Source organism: Macaca fascicularis, chromosome 3, assembly GCF_037993035.2.
Source record: "Macaca fascicularis isolate 582-1 chromosome 3, T2T-MFA8v1.1".
NCBI lineage: Eukaryota > Metazoa > Chordata > Mammalia > Primates > Cercopithecidae > Macaca > Macaca fascicularis.
The window spans coordinates 3696685-3723209 of NC_088377.1; the positions used below are offsets into that span (position 1 = coordinate 3696685).

General features: G+C 57.6%; 2 long non-coding RNA genes across 2 annotated transcripts; one reads left to right on the forward strand and one right to left on the reverse strand.

The window, feature by feature from the left end:
• Positions 1–12939: 12939 nt before the first annotated feature.
• On the reverse strand, positions 12940–14751 carry LOC141409789 (uncharacterized). Its single transcript, XR_012431955.1, has 2 exons — positions 13932–14751; positions 12940–13717 (listed from the first exon to the last, which is right to left on the reverse strand). It is a non-coding gene; the product is annotated as an uncharacterized lncRNA (long non-coding RNA).
• A 2335-nt stretch (positions 14752–17086) lies between these two features.
• Positions 17087–21774, forward strand: LOC135969803 (uncharacterized). Its single transcript, XR_010585208.1, has 2 exons — positions 17087–18932; positions 20350–21774. It is a non-coding gene; the product is annotated as an uncharacterized lncRNA (long non-coding RNA).
• Positions 21775–26525: the final 4751 nt, after the last annotated feature.

The following is a 26525-nucleotide window of genomic DNA, read 5'->3' on the forward strand; positions in this document are numbered from 1 at the left end:
ACACACGCGGAGACCCGTGCTCTTGGTGCCTCTGGCAGGTCCAGGGGGCCTGTACTTGCACAGTGGGAAGGCTGCCTGCTTCCGGGAGGGCTAAGAGACACGCACAGCCTCCCAGAAGGCCCCGGCACCTGCCTCTTCTCTGCCACAGGACCCCACAGGGCAGGTGATGTTCCCTCCCTCATCGCCGCCCCCATGGCAACTCCCAGTAACTCCAGGCAGTTCTGTTCTTTTCCAGCTCTGTGGAGCGAGGGTGCTTGGGGACAATGCATTTGCCCTGTCCCCTCCCAACTGCAGCTTCTGGGGGTGCACTGTGGTGTTAGAAGGAGACGACTCGGTCTTGGGTGGCAAAGCGCTCTCTGTGCCTGCTGGGCGGGACCCAGGGCTCCCTGGGGTTTTGTGACCTAAGCGTCTCCCCAGGCAGCTTAGGAGCCCTCTGGGCAGAGATGCCCTGACTTCCCGCCCCAGAAGGCGCAGGCTGTGTGTTCACCGAGGGTGGTTTCCAGCTGGCCCTGCTGCGGCCTCGGGGGCTCCCCAGAAGGGCTGGCGTGTCCTCTGCGCCCATTCGCCCTCACCCTAGAATCAGCCAGTGGAAACCTGGGAACTGCTTCCTACTGGGCTCCAGCTCCCCGGCTCCCGCCACCCAGGAGCTATGACAACAGCCCTCTGACCCGCAGGGTACCTCCGAGTCCTGGCTGCTGCCCTGCCTCCCGGCCGAGGGAAACGCAGCACTTTTAGAAGAGGCGCTCGCACATTCTCAGCGTCCTTTTGGGGCATAACTGTCATCGGGGCAGAGCGCAGCCCCATTCTCTCCGGACACGGGTGTGACCCATCCTGCACAAAATTGAGGCAAAGTCCCCCTCCTGTCACACACAGGGCTGGGCCGGGAGAGCCGCAAGACACTCCTCAGTCCGGGAAGCGCCAGGAGGCTTCTAGAGAAAGGGGCTCGGGACCCCCACCCCTGAGGGTGGACAACCTTGGGGGCTCAGCAGGGAGGGCTGCCAGGAGGCTCATCCAAAGCCCCCCAACACCGCACAGATGGGGCACCACCTCAGAGGCCAAAGACTCAGGACCCCCTTGGCCCACCGCCCACCTGCCCTTGAAGCCTCCTGTAGGGTTTGGGTGTGGTCAGGACAGGGACTACCCACTTTCACCCCCAGAGACCTCCGCAGTGGGGGGACCTCCTCCAGGTCGGAGAAGCCCTGTGCGTCCTTGCCCTGACTCCCCTCCTGGACACCCTTTCCTCCACAAGGGGCCCGGGCCGGTCCTGGGACACTAGCCAGGACCACGCGACTCCGGGCCTTGCCGGACTTTCTAGAGGATGCCTAGCTGACCTCCAGAGGATCACCGAGTAGGAAGGTCCCGTACCACAACCTCGGTGTGGCCTCAGGCGGAACCTGACTGTCAGGCAGGCCCCAGTCTCGGTGTGGCCTCAGGTGGAACCTGACCATCGGGCAGGCCGAGGGGCCCAGTCTCAGTGTGGCCTCAGGCGGAACCTGACTGTCAGGCAGGCTGAGGCGGCTGCGTAACCACAGGTTTCTCCTGGACTCCACCTCACCCCTCCTCCGCTGTCCACAGGTGCCCCAGGCACCAAAATATTCATGAAGCCCCCTGAGAAGCCAAGGCAATGAGGGTGTGGGTTTCCCTCCTGGCCTGGGAGTCACCGTCAGTGGTGGGTGTGGGGGTCTGGGACCCTGAATCTGATTCCGCTTGGGGTCTGTCTCAGAGGCTGCAGCCACACAAGGTGCAGACCCCGGGCCTCGTGCCACTCCAAGCCTGAAGGTCTTTGTCCAAAAGCACCTCGTCAGGACCTTCCTGCAGGGCCTCCCTATTTAAACCAGGGCTCCTGCTTTATTTTTCCTGTAGCACCATCACTACTGAACAGGCTTGGCTTTCTCACCTGTGTCTCTAGCACCCACCCCTTCCATCAGGGACTTTTCCCCTGAGGGCCGTGCTCAGCAAAGAGTTGAAGGATCAAGTACGAGGCTGGTGCCAGCGGGTCTTTGGTTAGGAGAATTGTCATCACTGCCTGCACTGCAGCCAGCAGCTTGCCCAGGTGTGCCTGGAACCCAGGTGTGCATGGGAACCCAGGTGTGCATGGGACCCAGGTGTGCATGGGACTCAGGTGTGCATGGAACCCAGGTGTGCATGGGACCCAGGTGTGCATGGGAACCCAGGTGTGCATGGGGACCCAGGTGTGCATGGGGACCCAGGTGTGCATGGGACCCAGGTGTGCATGGGACCCATGTGTGCATGGGAGTTAGGTGCGCATGGAACCCAGGTGTGCATGGGACCCAGGTGTGCATGGGAATTAGGTGTGCATAGAACCCAGGTGTGCATGCCCCCCCAGCAACAGGTGTGCATGGGACCCAGAAATGCTGGTGACTGGGACAGCCCTTGGCTCTTCTGCTGGTTTCGCTGAGGAGAGGCTGCTGCCAGAGATCCTGCTGTCAGGTCTGGGAGTGGCTGTCGGGCCCCAAGGCTGGTGGGGGTGACCTGAACCCTTGACCACTGTGCACTCTGTCATGGGAGGGCTTGGAAACCTTCAGTGCCGGCTCCGTTTGCAGCAGGCCTGATGGCTGCCGTGGCTGTGTCCTCTGGCAGCGATGATCCTAAGAAAGGGCGCTCTCGGCCGGGCGTGGTGGCTCACCCCTGTAATCCCAGCGCTTTGGGAGTCCGAGGCGGGCAGATCACGAGGTCAACAGATCGAGACCATCCTGGCCAACATGGTGAAACCTCATCTCTCCTAAAAATACAAAAATTAGCTGGGCGTAGGGGCACGTGCCCATAGACCCAATTACTTGGGAGGCTGAGGCAGGAGAATCTCTTGACCCGGGAGGTGGAGATTGCAGTGAGCCGAGATTGCGCCACTGCACTCCAGCCTGGTGACAGAGCTGGACTGTCTCAAAAAAAAAAGAAAAAAAGAAAAAAGAAAGGGCCCTCTCAGCCAGTGGGCCGGCCTCTGCCAGGCCCTGCACCCCTGACTATCTCTGCCCGGGGCTGCTGGAGGGAGGCGGCCTCCTCTTAATCAGGGAGGGTGTCCCCCCTTGCAGAAAGGACCATGGCCTGGAGGCCGTCTGGAAGTTGAGGAATCCTGGAGGGGTGGGGATGAGGAAGGCTGATTTCCACCTAGGGGAGGTTCTAGAAATAGGGGAGGGTGGTGGGTGACCTTTACATCGCAGAGATGATGATTTGAATAACACTCATCGCCCTGTTGCATTGGTGGGATTGTGAAGGGGCCCTGAGCATTCATTGTCTCCCTCAGTCCCTTATGCACATGGAAACAGAGGCAAGGAGTCCATGGACACCCTCCCCGTGATCCTGGGGTGGTTGCTGTGTGGAACCTACTGACCTGAGCCCCTCCTGTGTTCGCTCGAAGCACCTGCAGGGGCCTGGGGTATGTCCCTGACCTCCTGCTGGGACAGGAGTCTCAAAATGATGTAAACACATTCCAGGCCCTCAGGGAAAGGGAGAGACAAGCACCCCAACAATCCCACCATGTAGGAGGTGTGCAGGGAGCTGCGGGTGGGGCTTCCCCAAGGAGGCCCTGGGAGCATGCAGATGGAGTCGGGGCGGGGCAGATCTGCCTGCAGAGCTCAGTGGAGGCAGGCAGGCTGAGCCTGGTGGGCTCCAATGGGGACTGGGTGACAGAGCGGAGGGAAGGGCCCGCAGGTGCCTGATCCCTGCAGGACGTGGGCAGACAACAGGGGGCTACAGAGGGCCAGTGAAGCTTGTGGGGCTGGGGAGCCGTTGATGCGGAGGACCCCTCCTCAGAGTCCGGGCAAGGCCCGTGGGCTTCCTGCCCTTAGCTGGCACCAAGGCCAGGTACCCAGGGTTTGGCACAGACCAACCATGATAGTGAGGAAGTTTAGGGACCTGGGCTTACCCCGGTCACTCTCCCAGCACCCGGAGGCCTTTGGCATGGGGGATGAGTGGGGGAGGCCTCTATTCTCTATGTGGGGGACTGAAGGCTCGTGACCTAGAGAGGCATGGCTCTGGGGTTCCAGCTGCCTCTGGCTCCTTTCCCTCTGACCTGGACGGGGCCTAATCCCTCTGACCTCGGCGCCTCTGTGGGAGGTGGTGATGCCTGTGCCGGGAGCTATGAGGGCCGTGTGGGCACAGTGTGCAGGTTTGCCAGGCTGGTCCCGGAAGCACAGGACTGTGCTAGTCCCTGAAGACACTCAGGGCAGCCTCCATTCCTCACCTCAGCTGGGCATCGGGGCTGGGAGGCTGCCGCCTACACAGGACTCTTTTTGTTGTTGTTGTTGTTGTTGTTGTTGAGACAGAGTCTCGCTTTGTCGCCCAGGCTGGAGTGCAGTGGCCGGATCTCAGCTCACTGCAAGCTCCGCCTCCTGGGTTTACGCCATTCTCCTGCCTCAGCCTCCCGAGTAGCTGGGACTACAGGCGTCCGCCACCTTGCCCGGCTAGTTTTTGTATTTTTTAGTAGAGACGGGGTTTCACCGTGTTAGCCAGGATGGTCTCGATCTCTTGACCTTGTGATCCACCCGTCTCGGCCTCCCAAAGTGCTGGGATTACAGGCTTGAGCCACCGAGCCCGGCCTACACAGGACTCTTTACTAGATGCAAGCGCAGTCTCCAGGCCACTGGCACGACTGAACCCAGTACGAATCAATGCTGAGGATCGTGCATGGGGCTGAGGCAGGCCCTAAGGTGGACGGTCGGTGGGTGGCCCTCCCCAGGGGTCCCCGGCCTGCCTAAAAGGGTGACCCTAAAGACAGAGGGTGCGTGGGGCCTGGGCTCTTGGGGTTTCACCTCTTGGCAGGTGTCCTCTCCCCTTTTGAGCTTCTCCACCGTGGTGTGACACAGCTTGGAAGCCCTCAGCGGAAGCCAGAGCCACACCCTTGAACTTAGCCTGCAGCCCTGTGGGCGCAATAAACCTCTTTTCTTTATTACTTGCCCAATCTCAGGTATTTCTTTATAGCCACATGAACCAGACTAAGACGCAACCCAATGCACGTCACGTGCCCTGCATGGGGCTTAGGACGCTGGGCCCAGTCAGAAGCGCAGGACAGCCCACAATGGCTGCAGCATTCCCCAAACTCAGCTGCACCGCCCCCGAGCAGGCTGGATTCTCTGTGACAGGGACCACAAAGGGTGCCTCGGGGGCAGTGGGAACACTCACCAGGAGTCAGTGGACACTCAGATGACGTCCCTGTGTGGTGGCTTTATAACCTGATCTCCAGGTGGTCAGTCCTGGCTTCTGGGCCGGCCTCGGCTCCAATTCACTCCTCCCATTCACACGTTATTGAGAGAATCATGAGCTCTAGGCTCAGGGACGGAGCGGGAGGCCCAGCACCCCTGAACATGTGGATGGCCAGGCTGTGTGCTGAGGCCAGGGGTCAGATGCATGACTGTGGAGGTGCCACCATAGACAGCGGGGCCCTTGGTGCATGGGAGGGTCACTGTGAGCCACCGCTCCTCACCAGCCACCATGGGCACATGACCTGGCTGAAACCCTGGCCACCTCTGCCCCAGGCATCCGGAAGGTGCCTGTGTGTCCCATGAGGGAACAGACGGACAGAGCAGAAAGAAGGGAGCTGGCTGTGCACTCCCAGCAAAACCCAAATGCCCAGGTCCATCTCTGCTTCTCTCCCACAGACAGTCAGTGGGTCCTGAGCCTGGGTGGGGCAGGGGCAGGGGTCTCGCTAGTGGGGTGTGCTGGACCAGGGGCTCTAAGGTCTGGTGCAGAGCCCTGTGGGCGCAGGCCTGAGAACAAAGCCCCAGGGTCCTGGCATCTCACGGACATCGGTCCTTGGATATCTCACAGGAACTCCAGATTCTCGATGAAACCCCCTCCTCCCCCAACCACTCCCGTCCCCAGCAAACACTACCATTTGTCAAGGCTCTTAAACCAAATTGGAGCGAGTCTGGAGCTTGTCCCAGGCTGATGAGTGTCCGGGCCAAGGCTTCAACTCTCGACCACATGGGAGAGTTGACGTGAAACCCAGGTTTCCAGTTCTGTTTGGAAAAGTTGGAAATCCAGAAACATTGACTTTCACATGACTCTTATGCGGCCCCATTTAATTTTTTTTGGGCTGAAGACGGTGAGTGAGGAGGAGGAGGGGGCCCAGCGCAGAGCAGAGCTGCCTCCTGCACGGCCTCCATTCCTGTGGTTCACGTTGCTGGTGCGCAGGTGACCTGGGCGCTGGCCCGAGAGCCTGCCAGGTTTCTCAGTAAAGCGAGAGCCAAATTCCAGTCCTGATCCTGACCCAAACGTGCGTCATGGCTAAAGACGTGCGCAAGCCCTGGCAGCTCTGCGGCTCCGGGCAGCACTCCGGGCAGCACCACACCCGGCCGGCGACTGGACCTGCCATTGGCTCATCCCACGGTGCGGCTCTGGGGCTGCTCTTCCGAGCCGTCAGGGGTCCCTTCTTTTTGACTTCACCTGGCTCTGAGGTTTGGTTTCCACCTTTCAGAGGATGAAATTCAGCAGAGGTATTGCCACCTTCCTACCCAGGCTCAGGTGGACAAGGTGAAACGGGGAAGCAGGAGCCGAAGCCCCCCAGGGAGGCCCATACACACTCATTCACCAGAGGCTGCTGCACCCTGGGGGTGAGCCCCACTGACTGCTGTCCTTCACCAGAGGCTGCTGCACCCCGGGGGTGAGCCCCACTGACTGCTGTCCTTCACCAGAGGCTGCCGCACCCTGGGGGTGAGCCCCACTGTCCTTCACCAGAGGCTGCCGCACCCTGGGGGTGAGCCCCACTGTCCTTCACCAGAGGCTGCCGCACCCTGGGGGTGAGCCCCACTGTCCTTCACCAGAGGCTGCCGCACCCTGGGGGTGAGCCCCACTGCTGTCCTCTGAGGGGTCCCTGCCAGACTCACCCCCAGCGCTCACCATGCTTCTCTGTTCTGGTTCCCTCCCTCAACCCCGGTCCCCAGAATGCTCTGTCTTCCTCCCCCTGTGCCCTGAATGGTCCCCCAACCTCTCTCCCCATCTCCCACCCTGGCTAGGCCTGGGTCTCTCTCATCTCCCGAGGTCTGACCAGGGGTCAGAGAGACGGGCCGTGGAGCTGCTGGCCCTGGTGTGGTTCCCTGGTGGGCCACACTGACCTCATTGCCTGGTGGTGGGGACAGGCAGAGGTGCAGGAACAGCTCCCCAAGCCCGGAGACCCGGACGTCCAGCCCGGTGCCATCGATACTCAGGTGCAGGGGCACAGTGAGTACACAGAAACCTTTTCCACTGCTTCCACACCCAGGAGAGTTCCCTTATTTTCCAATTCACAGACGCCAGCTATCTGCGCAGTTCCTGAATCACTAAGTGGATTGTAATGGCCTTTGTGTTTTATTCATTATGGTTCTTACGTGTAGTGAGCCTCACACGCCCCCTCTCAAGAAGCTGTTTGAGGAACGCTGATGTTTTAATGGTTTGGGGGGTTATTCATACACTTGGCACCTCTGTTGCCATCCCAAGCAGGGCGGGCCACAGCCTCCTTAGGAGACGAGGGTTGAATGCACATTCCCTTGTGTGTTCTGTGGCTATCTGGGGGACACCCACTGTGCTCCAGGCACCTCCTGAAGTTTTGGGGATCCCATGTGAGCAAGCCACATGCAGGAGTGGTCCATGCAGCACTCACTGACCAGCTGGGTGACAGCTACATCAAGCAAAGATGCAAGCTGGCGTCCAGTCATTGTGGGAGTGTTCAGAAGGACCCCCATCCCACCTCTGTGCAGGCATCCCTGGTACCAGTGTGCATCCATTCCCAGAGGGTTGGCCGGGGCTGCCGTCACCCACTCAAATCATCCCCCAGTGGAGTGTTTTCCTGGATCACCAGTTCCCGGTTTGGAGGCGTAACCCAAAGAATATCTGAAACAGGTATCAATCAATGTAGAGGTTTATTTTGCTAAGGTTAAGGACCATAGCCTGTGACAGTCTCAGGAGGTCCTGAGAACTTGTGCCCAAGGTGGCTGGGTTGCAGCTTCCTTTCATACATTTTAGGGATACAGAAGTTGCAGGCAAAGATATCAATCAATACATGTAAGGTATACATTGGTGTGATTCAGAAAGTGAGGGGCTTCCAGGTCATAGGTGGATTCAAAGATTTCCTGATTGGCAACTGGTTGAAAGAGCTGAGCTTTGCCTAAAATGTTTGAGGTCAGCAGAAAGAAATGCTTGAATTAAGACAAGGGGATCATGGAAGCCAAGGTTTCTGTTACGTAGATGAAGCCTCCAGGTAGCACGTTTCAGAGAGACTAGATGGTGAATGTCTCTTATGGGAAGTTAAAATGTGTCAGACGCTCTGTAAAAGACCTATTAAGGGCAGGGAATTCTCTACAGAATGCAAATTTCCCCCCTAAGAGACAGCTTTGCAGGGCCATTTCAAAATATGTCAGAGAAATATATTTTGGGGGTAAATACTTTTCTTTCTTTCCAGGCCTGCTATCCGTCATGTGATGCTCACTAGATGGGGCATTCCAAACGGAGGTTGGAATTTGGTGTCTTACTGCTACAGATAGTTTTTCTGCCAGTCTTATGATCTCTGTTTTCATGTTAATGCTGGTCAGCTGTGCCTAAACTCCAGAGGGAGGAGAGTATTATGAGGCATGGCCAACCCTACCTCTTCCCATCCTGGCCTGAACTAATTTATCAGGTTCCTTTGGGATCCCCTTGGCCAAGAGTAGGGGAGCCATTCAGGCAGTCGGCGGGCTTAGAATTCTATTTTTGGTTTACAGGGAGTACTGTACTAATCTCAAAGGTGATTTCTGGAAGGATAGCTTCTGTGTGCAAATGAATCTGGGGGTTCACCGTGCACATGTGCGTATTAAAGGTTCTGAGAAGTCCTGCAGTGAAACACACACAACTCTGCTCACCTTCGTGTAACCTGGCATTTCTCAAACTTACTTAACCACAGACTTGTTGTTTAATGTTGTGTTTATTGGCACCTACAGGGTAAGTGTGTATGTAGTTGCACCCAGGACGCCCTTTCTGGAGAGGCAGAAACCCCCAGGCCATGTGGCTGAGGAGTGGCTGCCTGTATGAGGACAGATTGCTGCTGAGGCCCCAGGGGAGGGACCACTGAGTGAGGTTCTCAGATCTGACATGCCGTCCCTGCAGATGGCCCCTCAGCGACATGGTGGCCTTCTCATCACTGCTCCGCCAACGGAGGGGAACGGCCTGATGAATCATGCATGATTCATTAATCTTAATTAAAATGCAAATGTATTGCCAACCTCCTCTGATAATTAAAGCCCATTGTGGGAATATGCTTAAAGCTTCTAGGCTGACGTTTCTTTTGCTGAAGCGAATTGGATGACTCGTTTAGCTCCGAAACGAGGTGCTGAAAGGGGTGCTGCTGGGGGACGTGCAGTGTGGACAGACAGGTGAGATCCGCAGAGAACAGGCTCCCTGCCTCTCAGTCTCCTCTCTCTTTCTCATGCACGTGCACACGCGTGTGCCCTGGGCTCACTCTTCAGCCATACACTGAGCTGTATTTTCCTCAGTGCTACCAGACCCGCAGGCTCCCAATTTGGCAAGGGAGGAAAAACTAATTATGGCTTCATGTCCTGCAGGAAAGAGCCTGCAGGGGCTCTTCAGAAACCTGCGGGTGGGTCAGAAGCACGGCCAGGCCGCCTGCAAATGTCTTGCTGGAAAAATCTCTCTCTGAGCAACTGAGCCGGGTCCTGTGCACTGGAGGGGACACTAAGAGGCCACGCAGTGGGCAGTGGGCGGGCAGTGAGGCTGGTGACCACCGGCACAGCGCCAGCCTCCCATGCCGGGGGAATCCCAGGGTTTTGGAAGAAGTCAAGTCGCGGTTTCATGCACGATCCCCACGCAGCTGTGCCAAGGCTGTACTGAGACCATCGGTGTCTGCCCTGTCAGAGGGGCTCGTGCTCTCAGAGATGGAGCCGAAAGTAAACTTTGCCCACCAAGGAAACCTGGTATTCCAACTGTCGTGGAGCTGCTGTGACACCGACTGCTGGCTGCCCCGTGAGATCCCATCCCCGCAGGTTTCATCCAAGACCCCCATTCCAGCCAACACAGAGCATTTTAAAAGAAAACCCCGTGTTTTCCTGTGTCTTGGCCAACAGGGCTGCATTCAAGAAAGTACGACAGCCTTTCCTGACAGCCTCCTCCCTGCCCAGATCCTGCGGCCCCTGCCTCTCCCCTGCGCTCCCGCCACCCTCCCGCCCAGGTCTGTGTTTTCTGCCAGGGTGTCCGGCTCTTCCCTTCTGCTCTCAGCTCTCATCTGCCCCTCATCTTGCCTCACAGGGCTCCAGCTCTGGGCTGACAGTGATGGGAACAGGGATGTGTGTCGATGACTCATCTCGTCCCTCGCATGTGTGTGTGGCCAGTGCTTGCCTTGCCGTGCTGCCTCCATCCACATCAAGTGGCACAAATGGAAACGGGTCACCACTGTCCTCAGGATGAGCCTGGTGTCATGGCTGAGTGGTTCTGTCACTGTCTTTTCGTGATTTGCCATAGAAGTGAGTCTTTCCAGAATCATTCTCTTTATGGACTTGATTGAAATGGGTCAGATTAGCCATGCTCCTGAAATTCTGCCATCAGCCCACACACATGCACACACACATGCACACACGCATGCACACACACACATGCACAAACGCACAAATGCACACGCCTGCACACACATATGCAGACACACACGTATGCATGCACATGCACACACATGCACACACATGCATGCATACATGCACACGCGCGCGCACACACATGCACACACATGCACAGACACACCACACGCATGCAAACACATGCATGCACACACACGCACAGAGACACATGCAGCACACACTCGCATACACATACATGGTCACACCACTGACCATACTGGTCTGATTAACATTTTATTTTGAAACAATTGCATATTCACCCGAGGTTGCAAAAAAACAAACAATCCAGAGATTCCATGTACCTTTCACTCAGTTTCCCAGGGAACATCTGTGTGACTGCAGCTCAGAATCAAGGCCATGCTGTTTCCTAAACGCCCTGGTGACTGCTGGGCTCACGTGGTGGAGGGGTACCCCGGCCCGCTCATGTAGCTTGCACGCTGTGTGTGTCTCTGAAGCTGGGGTTCCCTGGGCCATGGGGATGCCCCCACTCTGGGGCTGTAACTGTGGGACACTCTCAACAGTTCCTTCTTCATCGGGTTCAAATGCAATCCTTGCATCCCAGTGTCTCATCTCTGCTTCTCTTGTTCCCGTCGTCACTGCCAGCATGCACCTCCTTACGAGGCCTGGGCGGGACCCCATCTCCCTGATAAAGGCAGCCACCATCCCTGTCGTTGCCTTTGTAAATGTGCTCCTCTTTCTGGGCACACTGGAAGTGCTCAAGCACCAGTGATGCTGAGCGTTTCTGAGCAGCCACTGAGGTGCTCCTGGCCAACCTCCCCCCAGTCATCCCCCGGGCACTCCTCTCCTCGGCCCTCCTCCTGGTCACCACCTAGACACTCCCCTCCCTGTCCCTCCTCCCCATCATCCTCCAGCACTCCTCCCCCCGCCCTCCTCCCAGTCATCCCCTAGAAACTCCTCTCTGTGTCCCTGAGGGATTGCTGGGGGGTCACCCAGTTTGGGGTGGGATGCAGGGTGGTGGTGTGAGGGGCAGGAGAGGCTGGGGATGAGAGTGGGTTCCCTGCAGGGTGGTGAGAGGATCCCCACCTGGGGCCAGGTCCCTGTAGCCTTGCAGCTCCAGGGGCAGCTGGCAGGGGCCACCTTGAAGGGATGAGGCCCTGATCCTGTTCCCGTCCTCAGCCTGGAAGACCTTGACCCTCCTGCTCCAGTGCCAGGTGGAGACGTCCCTTCCTGTGGCTCCCCTGGGCTCCGAGGCCCCAGCCTCCGGGGCTGGCTCAGCACTCAGACACAGCCCTGGAGGGCAGCAAGGAACCCCCTCAGGGTGTTCTGCACAGTTTGTGACAGGGGACAGTGGCCGAGGGAGCCGGGGAGAGCCGTGCCCAGCTGTGCTTCCGGCCCTGAAATTGGTGCCAGTTCCCCACGGCTGCTGCAACAGATGGCCACAAACGGGGTCATTTACAACAGCAGGAACGTGTCCCGGCTCCGGCTGGAGGCCAGATGTCTGCAATCACGGTGCAGCGTGTCGAGCCGTGCTCCCTGGACACCTGCAGGGAGGAATCTGTTCCTTGCTTCTTCTGGCTTCTCTGTTGCCTGCAGCCCTTGGCACCCCTGGCATGCAGAGGCATCACTCCAGCCTCCGCGTCCACCTTCTCAGGCCTTCTTTCCTGGGCCTTCACCGCAGCTTCCCTCTGTGCATCTCCGCGTCTTTCCTCCGCTTACCAGGCACCAGTCGCACCGAATCAGGGCCCACCTCTCTCTGGGGTGACCTCATCCTAACTCACATCTTAATACACCCGCAGTGACTCCGCTTCCAGAGAAGGTCACATTCACGGATGTGAGGTGAGGCCTTCGACAGATCATTTTGGGGACACAATTCAACCCACTCCATTTGCCCTTTGTGTCCTCTGATGGGCTGAGAAATGTGCCCAGCTGGTGCCAGGCCCAGGGCCTGGAATCCCCAGGAGGCAACCCCGGGCCGCACCCTGGTTCTGCCTGTTGTGGGATCGTTCCTTCAGGGACCTGGGGATCTGTGCCTGGTCTCTGCGTGGGGTGCCTGGCTGGGTCCTGGCTCTCACAGTCACGGAAAGTCAGCACAGGCACCTTCGTGGCCCTGCTGTGCCCATTTCCGTGCGAGGACACTCAAGGCATGCAGGTGGAGACAAGGCTTCGGCCCTCGGCAGGATGGTGGCATGGCTTCGAGGGGCTGCAGAGACGCAAGTCCAGCCTCCATGTTGTGCTCAGCGGGCAGAAAGCCAGGGTGACACCAGACCCCACTCCTCTGACCTGACGCGTGCCCACCACTGGCGAGCCGACCACAGAAATGTGGCTTCTAGATACAGTTTGGGAAAATGTTCTTGCGAACAAATCATGCAATCACTGATATTTGTGAAGATTTAGAAATTAGAATAAATTTGTGTTATTTTATTAATGAACATAAATTTGAATATTTGGGGAAAGATGCATTTTCAAGGACCTTTCCGGCTTATGCTTTTTAAAAATAGACTTTTTTTTTTTTGAGACGGAGTCTCGCTGTGTCGCCCAGGCTGGAGTGCAGTGGCGCGATCTCGGCTCACTGCAAGCTCCGCCTCCAGGGTTCACGCCATTCTCCTGCCTCAGCCTCCCGAGTAGCTGGGACTACAGGCGCCCGCCGCCATGCCCGGCTAATTTTTTTTTTGCATTTTTAGTAGAGACGGGGTTTCACCGTGTTAGCCAGGATGGTCTCGATCTCCTGACCTCGTGATCCACCTGCCTCGGCCTCCCAAAGTGCTGGGATTGCAGGCGTGAGACACCGCGCCCGGCCAAAAATAGACTTTTTTTTAGAGCAGTTTATGTTTGCAGCCAAATTGAGCGGAAGGTACAGAGATTTCCCATACACTTCCTGCCCCCCCAATACACAGCCTCCCCCACTATCCACGCCCCCACCACACTGGTACAGACTTTACAGCGGATGATCCCTTGTTGACATAAGGCTTCAGAGTCAGTGTTGGGCGTTCTAGGGGTTTGGAGAGAAGTATGACGACCTGGACCCTCTGTGATGGCGTCACGCAGAGCGGCGCTGCCCTGAAACCCTCCGTGCTCTGCCCGTTCCTCCTCCCCCAGCCCTTGGCAAACACCGATCTGTCCTCTGTCTCCACAGTTTAGGCGGATGTTTTTTTAACGAAGCGGTTGATCTGAAAGCAAATGAAAAAAGCTGAGAATAGAAAAAACAAAAAACAAAGGCAAGGGTCTGTGGGATGGCCCTGGGGGAGTGGGCCGGGGTCTGTGAGGACATCTTCTCCGCAGGGTCTCTCCAGGCTGTGCAACCCTGGGCCACCCCTCCTGACCCAAAGAGCCCTAGGGATGGTGTCTGTCTGTGGCCCCACAAACCCCAGGGCAGCATCTTACTCAGGGGAAACGGGACTGGTCTTCCTTGAGCTTCCCAATGCTGGAGCCCAGCTGGCCTCCGTGCTGGCAACCGTGGATGCTGACGAGCTGCGGCCATGGAGGCCCGGAGGGGCCGTGGTCTCAGCATTCCTCTCTCTGCATCAGTTACCTCTCGGCTAATTGCCTAGGAGCCCCCCGACCCCCACAGTGCAGCAGTCTGTCCACCCCAAGGACAGGTCAGACCCGGGGCCAGCCTGACCCTCAGTGTCTTCCTCTGGGCACATTACCCTCTACCCTCTTCCACTCTTCTTCCTCCTTCTCCTGGGACCTCACACCTGGTCTCTGCTTGGTCTTCAGGTCCGGAGGTTGGGCTGGCGGGGAAGCCAGGCCTGGGAAGTCCTAGGTGCTTGGGAATGATTCAGGAACAGGAAAGGCCTTTATGGGGTTCCTGTGGTCCCACTCCGGTGACTTTTCAGGGGGCTTCCTCAGACTGTAAGAGCTGAGGGTGGTGTTGGCACCAGCCTGAACCCAGCCACCTGATGTCCTTGAAAGTCCACTTGCTGTCCCACGGGTGACTCTGTCCCTGATTTGCTGAATAGAGGACACGAGCGTTTCCTCTCGATCAGGTGGGGCCCAGCTGGGCTCTCCTGGCCAGCAGCCAGGAGCAGGAGACTTTGCTGCTGGTCAGGAGTTCTGGGTGCCAGAGCCGCAGGCTGATGCCGCCTGGTGGTCAGTGAACTCTGGGCTCCTGAGGCCAATGTGAGGGGCTCTGCCCCAGCGCAGCCATCCTTGGCCTGAGGCTCTGCAGCGTGGCCCTGCCTCTCCAGGCTTCATCAGCACTGGGCACCTTCTCGAGCCACACTAATAGGAAACTCACCGCAGGACCCACACGTTGGCCCTGAGAACAATGGCTTGTGCCACCGTAAAAGGTTGTCATGGACAAAAAATAAGAAGAATGTGTGACAAAGGCTGCGGGAGGCCCTCAAAGCCCAAAGTAAGTAGGAAATGAGACGCCAGGCCCTTTACGGAAACAGGAGTGGCCGGGCAGCCCGCAGCTCTCCCTGCCTGCCTGGCTTCGTTCTGCCGTGGGCTTATCTCAGCAGTGGCCCGATGCGCAGAGCTCCAGGCACCTCTGTCCCAGCAGAGGGTGCTGCCCACTCCCAAGGTTCTGGAAAGGTCCTGAGGCCCCACCACAGCCTGACCTGGGCCAGAGGGTCAGGGCCCCTGATGGATGCTGTCTCTGTACCTCTGAGTATCAGGGACCAGGTTGCACGCCCTAGAGCCCACCAGCACTGGGGGGCGTGGGACTGCCAAAAGAAGGTTGGGGTGCTGTGCCCATATGAGGGGGAATGGAAGCTTGGAGAACTGAGGTCAGCTGTCCTCCAGGGTAGCATAACCCCCCAGGCCGGTGTGGGGCTCGAACACGGCCATGGAGCCGTCCACGCCTAGACGGGGCAGGTGCACGTGTGCTTCATCTCTTTCTGCTGTAAAAGTGCCCCTTTGAGTCAGTTTCTAGCTGGTTACACGGTAGTATCAGACACAGGACCTCGCGTCCCACCTCCCCCAGGGTTTCCTGCTCCAGCGGCATGTTGGCTGTGCCTCTTCCTTCTGGAACCAGGGAGGAGGTGCAGCCCCTGCCTGTGAGGCAAGGTCCTCGTGGCTGTTGGAGCAGACCTGGCGGAGCCCAGCCGTGGCTCTGAGGCTTCCGCGGGGGCAGGGCTATGCCACTGTGCCCCATTTCATCTGCCAAAGCCTCCATGCGGTCCCCGCTGACCATCAGCAGGGCTGGAAAGTCCATCCTCTTACTGGGGGGAGACCAAGAGCCCTGGCCACCGCAGCCAGATTGCGCAATCCCGTTTTCCCTTAAGAGCAATCAGCCTGTTGAAACTAGAGATGGAATTAGCACCTTAGAGCTAAGGGGTGACACAGAAGTGGGGAAGGGTGAACCTTGAGAGTGTGTTCTCAGCGATGGGTTTGTCTGTCCCAGGCAGGGAGCTCTGCCTGCAGCTCAGCCTGGCTGAACGGGTGCTGGGCCTGTCCCTTCCCAGGGCCCAGCAGCTGAGCTGGAGGATGAAGCCCGGGTGGACGCTCCACACCATGGACTCCAGGGAGCGTTCCTGACCTGGGGGAGGCAGGTGGGCTTCCCTTTAACCAGGATGCAGATGACCCCCTTGGGCCACCTACACGTCGCACCCTCGGGAGCAGGGCCGTTCCTCCCCTGCCTTCCTCTCCCGCAGGTTGCCGGGGGGGCCCTGGTGGAGGGAGCCAGGCTCCCTGTGCCTCTCTCTGCCCCAGCTGCAGGAGGGGTGCCCGGTCGCACCTTCGGAGGATCGTCTGTAACCAGCACCAGGCCCACCCTGCCCTCCGGACAGGACACACGGCCAGGTTGGCGAATCTGGAGGGGCTTTCTCAGGCACAGGCACTGTGAGAGCCGAGGTCCCCCACGGCCTGCAGAGGACTTTTCCCTGAGGCCATGTGTACTCGCAGCAGTCCAGCTGCCGGGCCGGAGAGCCTGACCCCAAGTGCACATGGTCGACACTGTTGCATCCACTGGAAATTTCAAAGTAAAATCAGGACACATAGGGGCAGGGAAGTGGGCTTGAGGGCTTCGCAGGGAGACCCCGCGCCACCTCCCATTTGCTATGCTAGTTTCTTGAATGAGTGGCCCTCATTCATCAGAGACACCGATCTGCCCACAAACTTGTGGCCAGGGTCTGAGAACTGAGAGAAACCAGCCCCAAAACCACAGGCCAAGAAGCCTGGAACCCAGAGAGTGATTCCAGGAAATCATGGCAGGCACACGCCGAGGTCACTTAGGCTGACCACGGTGAAGGTCGACGGCGTCCATCACAAATCGGTTTGCCCAGGACAGGCCCAGTGATGGCTGTGGTCCCGGCGTGTGTATTAACAACCTTCTCGTTTCTTCTCAAGGGGCTCAGATGGGTGGATAAATTATAGGGTCACCCTTGTCATGTTGGATTATGAACAGAATCTCAAGAGCTGCCTCCCTTCAAAAAACCCACCGTGCAAAAACCCATCTTCTTCGTCAAGCAAATTAGGAAGAGATTATTCATTTTCCAAAAGACTTCTCTTTTGGCCAGGAAAGAACACCCTTAGTTTGCCAGAAAATCCTGCCAGCCGCCTCCCTGAGCGCATGGACCGCGAGATTCCGTTTTGTAAAGTCGAGACGGCGGCTCAGGAGCACATGCAGTACGTGGAGTGCAGAAGGCCTGGGTGCTCCGGAAGCTTCCAGAGACAGCATGGGGCGGCTGATGCGCGGGGAGACACAGACGTGGAGGACGCCGCGGCCGCCTCGCCCCCGGGGCTCCTGGAGCTCGGCTGGCTGAGGAGCTGAGCAGATGGTGGTGGTGCAGCTGAGCGTTTCCTGCCGGGGCGGGAGGAGGTGGGGTGGCCGCCGGCACGGCCTGTGACTGTGAGTGTGGCTCACGGAGCAGCTGATGTGGGGGGTGGGGGGCGCGGATTATGCCATGTGTGACGGCAGAGCGGGGATAACATGTCGAGAGCTGTGACCTGGGATGTAAGGAAAGGTCATGAGAAAATACGCAGGAAGAGATTCCCCGTGGACATGTTTCCCTTGGAAAGTGGATGGAACCTTCCGAGCCATGATTCCGCCTGAATTAAGCAGTGGTGGGCACTGGTATGGCAGGTGGCTTCTGCTGCCTTGGATTTGCACCTCTAAGGGGTCACAGGGGCCACTCCCCCAGCAAGACAAGGTGTGATCATGAACAGGCCCTTGAGGGGCCAGAAGAAGGAATGGCTCCAGTGATGAAGGCTGAATGTCAGCTCTCTCCCCATCGTTCTCCCGGCCCAGGAGAGGGCTACTCCGCAGGGCTGGGTTTAAAAACCTTCCGTGCAACTGGCAAAGGCATCCACAGTGGCTTCTGCTGCTGTGGTACATTCCACCCTCCCCTCGTCCCCACCCCATCCTATTCTCGGCTACAAGTTATTTATATGTACAGTGTCATCTGAACGTGCATGGGCCGATCCCAGGACATCACACACGAAGAGGCTGAGGTGAACCCAAGCCGCCCGGCCGGCCTGTGGCTCAGTGTCTGTTCCAGAAGTCCCGGCCCCAGGCAGCTCTCCAGAACAGGGCCACTGGAACTCAGGAGGGTCAGGACCACAAACACAGTTGTTGTCACCCCAACAACTGTGACTGAAAACACCCTACAGGGCTTGAGAACTAAAACATAAGGAGGGATCTGGGCAGCCGAGCTGCCTCCTAAAGAAGCCACATTGTAGAGAAAACTGCTTGCTCCATCTGTGTGAGACGGAGGCAGCCGGGGTGTCCTGCCAGCAGACACGGGTCTGTCCATCACCGGCCGCCACGCTGCCTCTGTCCTTCACTCCCATTTAAGGGAAAACGATCTCTCTTCATCTTTCTGCCCTGGACACTGGAAATCAGTGGTGAGAACAGTACTCTTGCTATAAAATGCTCAGGTTCTAGAGTGCTCCCATCTTTCCTTCCACTCCACGTGGAGTTTATCCAAAGGACAAAGGCCTGTCATTGGCACGGACATCCATGATGCCCGCTCACCAAGGAGTGGGAAACAGAAGCCTGTCCTCAGAGGACGGTGACTGGGAGCCCGCAGCTGCTGGTGGGTGGGGCCGGCCCGCAGCTCCTCCTGGAGGCCTCCAGCTTCTCACGGTTGCGTTTCTTTGACATGTGGAGGGAGGATCGTTTGGACACCTGCCTGGGAAGTTTCAAAGGAGATGGCCTCTGGGCAGGGGTTTTAAACCAAAGGGCACCACACAGATCCAGATGTGAACTGTGGCTGTTGTTTGCAATTGACGCAGAGATGCAGAGGATGGAACACGAGTGCGAGCCACGCTGCGCTATGGCCTTGGCCCAGCCAAGACCCCCAGTCCATGGGGGTACGGGACCCCCACTACACAGGGCCCTGGGAACCACCTTTGCCGCGGTCCACCGTTGGGCCCACCGTGCACCGCCCACACCTGGCTGTGCGTGGATACTGAGAGCAGGGGATGACGGTGGGCCTGGCGTGCTCAAGTCCTACAGTGGGAAGGGTCGGAGGGAGGTGGGATTCACCCAGGGGTCCCCACATGGACTTGTACAGGCCTGGCTCAATCTGCACGGCAACTGGGCAGGCAGAGCGAGCCCCCACTTTATGGGTGAGCAAACCAAGGCACAGAGAGGTGAACGCCTGTGGCATCAATGCCGCTAAGACAGAAGCGAGGCGGGAAAGCCTGTATTCGAGGGGGCGGCCCTGTCCCCGGCTCCCAGGTGCCTTCCACTCATCTGCCTGAGACTCCTGGGGATGTGGGCCTTGGGTTTCAGGAGGGGCCTGCTCCTCCTGTGGGAGCCACGGACACGTGTCCTGCTTCTCCTGTGGGAGCCACAGACACGTGTGTGCCCACGTGCCCCGAGCTCACACACACACCATGGCGCGTGGGCAGGGAAGCAGCACTCCCGGCTATCCGGTGAGCATCTTTTCTTTCCTTCTGCTCTAAGTAGGCACCCAAGGAATACACGCGTTCACTCAGAACCTGATTCACGTGACTGGGATAAACCCGCAGGGAAAGGTTCTCACACAGTGGCCGCCATGAGGATCCATTACAGGGGCCCAGGGTGGTCTCTGCTCAGAATGGGGTTGGGGTGAATGGACCCCTGGCAGCAGCCGGTGACAGGGATGGGGGGGTGGGGGTTTAGCCGGGCAGGTGACTCCCTTTTCGGGAGCCTGGGGCTCGGGACGTGTGGACAGCACATGGTGAAGGCAGAGGCCGTGTGCCGTGTGCCTCGGAGCCGGTGCCTGTTCCAGGTTAGGAACTAGAAAATTCTCTGCAGGGGCTTCCGCCCGCTCCCTCTTGGAAATCCTGTTTTCATTTCCCCCGTGACACCAGCCTCCCCAAGCTCTGCGGAAGGCTGGCTGTCCTCGCACAGCCTCCCCCGCCGCTCTGGGTGCTGGCTGAGCTTTTCTGCAGACCCCGGGTTCTGCTCTCTGGTCTGTGCCCAGCGTGATGGCCACCACCCGCTCAGGACTCCATTTTGTCGAAAAAGTGCCAAGGCCCGTCTCTTGCTTTAAAATATCATGCTGTTGTCTCTGAATCTGCTGTGATTCTGGAGGCTGCCTGATTTTTAAAAAATGTAAAAAATAAAAACCATGCTGCAATGTAAAGGCCAGGACACGCCTCTTGTGCCGAATTCAGGTCTTGAAAGCTAGCAAGTTTTGAGTTACAGTACTTGCACCCCAAAATGGTTGCTTATCGTGTGTGTGTGTGTGTGTGTGTGTGGTGTGTTTACACGGTGAACAACCTGATACCTTTGGCTGAAATGGGTTTCGTGTGAGCGTCCGGCCAGGAGGCTGCTGGGCTCCAATGTCTCCCAGCCCTGACTCCTGGGTGTTGACCTGCCTCAAATTTGCATATTCATTGACTGAAATCTATTTTATTTCCTCAGGAAGAGTCTATCCTTTTTGCAAATGCCAGCCACGGAGGTTTATTTTTCTCCCTGAGAGAAGGAAGAGTGAAGGCTGAGACTGAGACGGAAGGACAGAAGGAGGAGATTTAGAAGCCAGTGAGCCCGGAGCCACGAGACGTGCTCCGAGGACTTGGCACCTCGGGAAAGTCAGGCACGGGCAGGGGTAGGTCTTGGCTTCGCCGTAACATTGCCATAAGATCGGGTGCCATCTCCACTCGCAGGCTGGCCTGTCCTCTGCAGCCAAGAGCTTGGGCACCATCTCCATTCACAGGCCGGCCTGTCCTCTGCAGCCTGAGGTCCCCATGGCGCCAACATCCAGATGCTGAGATAATTCTGCCAGGGTGTTGGCTGATCGGTGATTGGTGGTTGGCTATTCCATGAGTTCCGCATTGATCTTGCTGGCTGAGCGTCCAATGCGGAGGGGCAGGTGCTGTTAGGGTCTCCACTCCCATCCCTCTCCCCAGGACTCATCACCCACCGCAACCGTAAGCTGCTAGGGGCTCACAGCTGTGAGTCTGGGAGGGGTGCCACCGGGCATGCAACTCAGGGTCCCAGCTCCAGGACCCGGCCGCCGCTCCCCTCCCGCCCACATCTCGGCTTAGCTGTCTTCCCTGGATGCCAGCCCCTTCCCCTGGTCTTAGCTGGCTTGGGCCACTCAACTGAAACAGCACACCCTGAGGCCTTCAACAGCAGACCCGATTTCTCACCATCTGGAGGCTGGAGGTCCAGGATCCAGGCCCCCAGGGCTGCTTTCTCCCCGACTCCCACACCCTCCCTCCATGACGTGCAGACTCCACCCTCTTGCTGCCCTGTCTCAGGACTGTCCCTCTGGGCAAGCAGGCCCCTGGCATCCCCATGTGCCCTCTCCTCCTGTTCTTATAAGGACACCAGTCATACTGGATCCGGGCCCACCCTAATGACCTCATTTACCTTAATCACCTTGAAAGACCTTGTCTCAACAGCAGCCACATTCTGGGTCCTGAGGGTTAGGCCTTTAACATGGGAATTTGAGGGATGCAATTCACCCCACAAAACCTGGACCATTCCCGCAGTAAATCACTCTCACGAGAGCTCTCCCCTCAGCCTTTGCTTCTGGGGGACCACCCCTGACATGGATCCATCCAGCTTCCTGCTTCTCAAAGAACAGAGGGGAGAGCCCCAGTGAGAAGTGAACAGGTGGCCTTGGGGACCTGCGGATAAGTTGCTGGCACTGCCAGGGAACAGGCTGGGCCGAAAGCCAGGAGGAGGGCGGTGAGGCCCGGGGCTGGACCTCATTTTCCTGAGTATTATAAAATCTGGCTTTGCTCAGAAACTGCCCCATGTGTCTTTTTGTTAATTGAAGTGCAAAATTTTCTCCAAGTAATAATTGGAGTCGTTTAACAACACAAATAATGTGCACCTTAATTTGGTCGATAGGCACAATTGCTAATTCCTGGAGACTCAGAGGAGCAAAGTGATCACAAATTCCAAGAGTGGAAACAAATCCATTCTGCAAATTTTACTCTGGCTTTTTCCTTGCTGGCCTGGAAGCTGCCCCGAGGGTCCTGGAACCTTCAGCTGCTTGCGGGGTCAGCCAGTGTCGTGGGGAGCCAGGTCTTGCGGTGGCTTCCAGCCCCAAAGCTGACTCCGCGTGGGACAACAAACGGTTTAGTTAACCTCTCAGCTTTTTCCATCTGTGAAGCAGAGTTTGGGATGCTTGCCACCAGACCGGGAGGCCACGAAGATGGATGCATCTGTTTTTAGAAACCTCTCTGCCAGCGATGAAAGACAGCAAAGCTATAATACCCTGTTAGGCAAGCAAGGAGAGAACTCATACATTCAGGAGATGATCTCCTTGTGCAGAGAGGCCGTCGGAATCAATGTATGGTGGAGCCCTGAGGAACCCAAAGCTGTGTAGAGCCTGCAGCCCCCGCCCCACGTCCCAAAGCCATGTGGCCTGGGGAGCTCTTGTCCTGCCCTTTTTGGACACCCCCCTTCTTTGAGGGCATTTTTCTTCTCAAAGGTGTTGGGGTGGGAGTAGGTGGGGGTCTAGCGTTGCTAATTTCCTTGTAAGTGCATTTTATTATTACTATTATTATTATTCTTTTGAGACAGAATCTCGCTCTGATGAGCGAGAATCAAAATTGTTATTTTGAGACGAGTTTTCACCATGTTGGTCAGGCTGGTCTCCAGCTCCTGACCTCAGGTGATTCACCCACCTCAGCCTCCCAAAGTGCTGGGATTACAGGCATGAGCCACTGTGCCCAGCCAACTGCATTATTTTTAAAAGGGGTAAATCATCCAGTGAAACCCCGTCTCTATTAAAACAGAAAAATTAGCCGGGCCTGGTGGTGCACACCTGTAGTCCCAGCTACTCCAGAGTCTGAGGCAGGAGAATCGCTTGAACCTGGGAGACAGAGGTTGCAGTGAGCAGAGATTGCGCCACTGCACTCCAGCCTCGGTGACAGAGCGAGATTCCATCTCAAAATAATAAAAATAATAGTCTGTCTCTGTGTGTTTAATTACTAGTGACTAGTTACTGTTGTAACTCATTTATCTGGGGACAGGCTCCTATCTAGTGTACCACCACGATGTTATTTGGACCAGGAAAGACATAGATAACCGATGAAAGCTGGAAGCCAAATCTTCGTGCTGAAGATTCGCTGCGGGAAAGCACCGAGCCTAGGAGTTTGTTAAGGGCCTGGGCTCCCACAGGCAGGCACTGCTGACTGATAGCCAGAAGATTCTAGACTCCCAGGCCACCGGTTTCTTGAAGTAGCATTGACTCTGGGACGCTCTTTGAAGTGTGTGCCCAGAGACTTGGGGGGTCTGTGCAGGAGCCAGGCCACCTGTGTTCAGAGTCAGCAAAGCGGGTTTCTCTGTCCGTAAATCAGTCGTGCAGGTCTCTGTGTGACTGCGTCAGGGTGCTCCTAGGAAGAGGGGAGACGGGCTATGGGCCTCGAGCTGACGGGATGGGCAGGAAGCCTCACCTGCCGAGGACAGCAAGTCAGAACCAGCAGGGGAGCCCTCCCGGGTAGGGGCTTTCAAGCCCTGGCACCACCAACGTTTCAACTAAGAGATATTGAACCAGGTTCCTGTAGACAACCCGCTGTCAGGGTGCACAGACTGTGGAAACCAATGAGAAGTCCTCTTCCTGTACAACACGGTGGTCCAGTGCATGGCTGCAGACCTCACCCGAGAGCCCACAGCCGGGCCAGCAGTTACAGGCAGCAGCCAGTCTCTCGTCTCCCCAAGGCACCAGCAGCTCTGTCCTTCCACAGAGCCCCTGCTGACGACCATTGATGGTGTGGTCACATCAGCCTCCAGGCTGCTGCAGGGCCTGTCCCTGGTGGGGGCTGTGGGCTGTGACATTAGTGGTTCCATCGAGGGGCTACCTGGCCTCCCCTGGCTGGCTGGGAGTGAGGTGACATAAATACACCGAGCAGGTAGCTCTGCAGACCACCGGCTCACCAGCGTCCCTCGTGGCCAGTGTGGCTTTAAAGTGTGTGCCAGAGGTGACTCTCCAGGCAATCTTGCTGGACTGTTATTGGGCACATCCGCTCCCGGGAGTGCCCATTCATTATGGCCAAATAAGTAGGCATAGGTGCCAGCCCCAGACGAGGTCTCTTGGGGCCTCCAGGGGTGGGACAGCCACCCTCTCCAGTGGCCTCAGGGCCCCCGGTGCTCGGAAGCCTGGCTCCTCTGGCTTGAGCTCAGGTCTGCAGTGAGCAGGGAGTCTTCCTACTGCTGCTGCATGCTGCCGGGGCCAGCTGTGTCCCCCGAGGGGGCTGCCTGCCCACCACAGCCTGCCTCGAGTGCCAGGGTCTTCTGTGAAATAATCATGTTACTCAAGTTCAATCCTTGAATAAATAGCACATTTTTGCATGTATTTTATAGCGTGGCATATGCTGCAAAGTTCTAAAGGCCCCACGGGGTATCTATTCTGTGAAGCCTTCCTTCTACCCAGTCCCCACCCGCCCATCAAGACAAGCAGCATGGCCAACCGTGGTGTGCATCCTTCTGTGCGTTAATGAGCAGATAGGCACAAGCACTGTCTACGCCTGTGTGCAGAGGTGGGGCTCACTGCTCCTGCTCTTGTGCACTTCCGCTTTTTTCAGCAAATGCCGTGCGTCAGAGCTCCTTCTCCACCGCCACACAGCCCCAGCCTTTCCCGCGGCTGAGTAGCAGCCCATTGGAAGTTTCATAACTATGCATGGAAATCTAGATTGAGTTCAGGCATTTGCAGTTAAAAACAACGCTATCACACAGTGCTCTGCAATGTGCCAGTATGAGTGCATGTGTGTCTGCGATGAGGAGGGGTGGTCTCAGGGGTGCAGCTGCAGGGCTGCACCAGTGTGTGTGTGTGAATATGTCAGTATGTGTGCGTGTGCATCTGTGGTGGGGAGGGGGTAGTCTCAGGGGTGCAGCTGCAAATTGCATTTGCATCAGAACTTGCAATTGCATTTGCATCTGTGCTTGTATTTGTGTTTGTATTTGCATTGGGGCTTTCACCTGTATTTGCAGTAGGACGGGGTGGTCATACTCAGGTGGATCTGCGTGGGACGTGTTATAGAAGTAAATCTGGCCTATACCTGGCCTGGGGGTGCTCTTTCATTCTTGACTTCACTAAAGGGCAGTAGGTCTGATAGTCAGGGTCCTGTGAGGAAAACCAGCTGGTCTAGATGTTCCAACAGAAGAGCTTTAATTCCAGGAATTAGCTACCGAGGTGCCAGAAGAGCAGAAAGGAGAAGCAGGCTTGGGGAAGGCCAGGGCAGGAGCGTGCTCCCGGCGATGGGAGCTGCTCTTGCCCACGGAGCCTGTGCTGCCGAGCTGTTAGAGCTGCAGCTGGCTCTGGATGTGCTGGTGAGGGGCCACTTCCAGCAGGGTAGGGACACCTGCCCTGACCCCAGGAGGTGCCTCCAGCAGGGCGAGGACACCAGCCCTGATCCCTGGGGCCACCTCCAGCAGGGTGGGGACACCTGCCCTGACCAGAGGGGCTGCCCCCAGCAGGGTGAGGACACCTGCCCTGACCCGAGGGGCCACCTGCAGCAAGGTGAGGACACCTGCCCTCACCCTAGTGGCCACTGGAAGCAAGAAGCGTTGCCCCCTCCTCCTGCGGCAGAGCTGGCCGAGGCACCCGTAGGCACGGGAGTTCTGGAAGTGAGTGTGCAGCTTCCAAGCCCTTAGAAACAAAGTATGGGGCCAAGAGCAGAGGTGCAAGCAATGTGCAGGGAGTGAGCCCCCTGCCTGCCCTGCTGTGGCCTCAACGTGAGGCCAGGCTGTCCTCTTGGCGCTGACCCAGCATCGCTGGGGGCCCCTGAGGCTGCCAGAACTGTGCTGGCCCGAGGCCTCCACCTCTGTCTGTTGAAACTCTGCTACTCCCAGTACCACTCTCGTCCCACATCCTCTGTGCTGGGGGCCCTTCCTGGTGCTGGGGCGCTCATTCAATACTCAGTTCATGCAACCAGGTGAGCAGGAGCTGCAGTCCTGGACTCCTATCCAGGACACATCCCTGAGGACCAAGGGACCCTCATCTGCTGTGACTGGAAGCCCCTCAGGCCGGCTCTCCAACAGCTGCCTGGCGCCTGCAGCAGGTGTCACAGAGGGGACTTGGGAGGGAGGGCTGCTTGCGTCATGTCATCCTGGGCTGTCGGGAACAGCCTAGAGCTCCTCTCTGGGGGGGAAAAGGGGGACCGGGCCCCTCTGTGACATGAACCGTGCAGGGCTAGCCCCGAGGCGGCCTTTGCAGGAATGGGGAGTGGAGCTGCCTTCCATCCCCCACGGAGAAAATCGAGACCATGCTGGCAGCCATCCAGCTGGTCAGGCTCGACCCCCGGGTGTCCCGTGGCTGTTGCACAAAGCACCACAAACAGGGGTCCAGACAACAGATACTCTCTTGCGGTGCTGGAGGCTGGACGCCCAAAATGAAGGTGTTGGCAGGGCTGGTTCCTTCTGGGGCTAGGGGACAGCGTCTGTCCTGGCATCTCTCCGTGCCTCTGGGACCCTTGGCATTCCCTGGCTGGTGGGAGCATCATCCCGCTCCCTGTCTGCCTCTTCACACACGTTCTGCAGCGCCTGTCTGTGCCCAAATCTCCCCTTCTCAGAAGGACAGTGGTCATTGGCTTAGGGGCCCAGCCTGCTCCAGCATGGCCTCCTTTTAATGAATTCCATCTGCA